Here is a 1,798-nt window from a genome sequence, read left to right on the forward strand (position 1 = left end):
GCAAGAGGGTGAGAAGCACTCCACTACTACTACTACTACCCTTACCAACTATTACTTGGTACTAATTTTCTGTCATGGCCTGGCAGCAAGACACAGCTGTTGATGTGTGACTAGCCAGTAGCCAGCATGCTCGCTACACTCCCTCATTAAGAAGATGGCGTCTCCTAACAAGGAACGCTATCTTCATTCACTACGTGTTTCTCCATGGTGAACTCCAGCATGGAGTGAACACGTTGAGTGAAAACGTTGGTCATTTGGTCCTTAAGGCATAAACGATAGCTGTCTACAAAATCTACAAATCTATCCACCCACTCTACAAATGGTCAATGAAATACACTACACTAGTGATGAAGATTTGTGGCCAACCTTCAGAACTTCATTGGCACCTCTCTAAGAATCACCATCTTCTTCTTCCTCCTCCTCCTCTTCTTGTTCGTTTGGCAACACCAGCAGTAGCAGTCTGGTGTCTGTTGTATGTCTTTCACGTTCACTCCAAACCCTTTGGTGTTAGTAGTTCTGAATCCTGGAACAAGAGATGGAACAATATTGAAATGGCGTCAACAGTAATAAGTTCTGAAAAAAAATAAGAAGAAAAAGTTCAAAACCTTTTAAAATGAGACACGTGGAGATTAAAGTATAATGTGCAAACCATAATACTCACATCATTGTCACTAAACACTTTATTCTGGGCTTTCTTCGCTGTAGTCATACTCCTGTGGGACGAATATAATGTCGTCCCGTTCAGGTGTGCATGCAGCCGCTCGCTCCCGTCCTCCTCAGTGCCTGTCGTCTTGTGGAACACTGGGTGGGTTGGGGAAGCTTGCGTGGATAACACATCGACGCATCTTCAGAAACCCGACAAACATCTGTACAGACAAAATGTTGCAGATGAGATGAAAAGAAAGGTATAAAGTATGAGTCGGCTAACTATACAGTATTGGAATATTCTCAGTGTGTCAAAAACTATTTAGAAGTGTTTAAAGTTTGGTACAATCTCACCCACTACTTAATTACGCCATCTTAGCCACAGCACATTGACAACAAGACCCCACAGCATAAAGAAGTGAAAAACTATTTTACTTACACCAACAGCTAGGCAAAGAACCCCAAGGGAGCCCAGCACAACACCCACCACCATGCCAGCTTGGGGACTTGATGCTTCAAAGTAAGGTTATTAGAGTAGGAGCTTTTTATAGACCACCTAACCAGTCAGCAGATGTAGACAACCTTATGGTAGATGAGATAAATAAGGGGTGTACTAGTCAGACAATTATCTTAGGGGATTTTAATCTTAAGTCACTAAACTGGGAGAGGATGGTAGGAGATGGTAGTGAAAATAAGTTTATGGAAAGTTTTCAGGATAACTATTTAGTGCACATGGTAGATAAACCTACTAGGGGGAGGAAGGTATTAGGCATAGCACTAACAAATATTGAGCATTGTTTAAAGGAAGCTGAGGTAGGAGAGACTTTAGCAAACAGTGACCATCATATAATTAGATTTATCATTAATTCCAGTAGGGATAATATAGTGAATAAGACTAGAGTCCCAAACTATCAGAAAGGAAATTATGGTAGGTTACGTCAGTTATTAGGAGAGGTAAACTGGGAAGATAGTTTTGGAAATAAAACTGCACAGGAGATGTGGGATATTTTTAAGGTTGTAGTAAAGGGTATAGTGATGCAGTGTATCCCTTACAAAGATATAAGGCAGAGAAACAGGAAGCCATTATGGTGGACTCACGAGATAGATAGACAATTCAGAGAGAAGAAGAGGGCATACAGAGAGTTGCAGAAAA

At 41.1% G+C, this 1,798-nt stretch overlaps 1 long non-coding RNA gene across 2 annotated transcripts; it reads right to left on the reverse strand.

Annotated features, from left to right (window-relative positions):
• Positions 1–266: 266 nt before the first annotated feature.
• Positions 267–1,157, reverse strand: LOC123514515. 2 transcript variants are annotated; one of them, XR_006677629.1, is made up of 3 exons: positions 1,133–1,157; positions 662–866; positions 267–523 (listed from the first exon to the last, which is right to left on the reverse strand). It is a non-coding gene; the product is annotated as an uncharacterized LOC123514515 (long non-coding RNA). The 2 variants fall into 2 exon arrangements; XR_006677628.1 differs by having other exon boundaries at positions 1,085–1,144.
• Between the last annotated feature and the right edge of the window lie 641 nt (positions 1,158–1,798).

The sequence above is a fragment of the Portunus trituberculatus genome, chromosome 5 (genome assembly GCF_017591435.1).
Source record: "Portunus trituberculatus isolate SZX2019 chromosome 5, ASM1759143v1, whole genome shotgun sequence".
NCBI lineage: Eukaryota > Metazoa > Arthropoda > Malacostraca > Decapoda > Portunidae > Portunus > Portunus trituberculatus.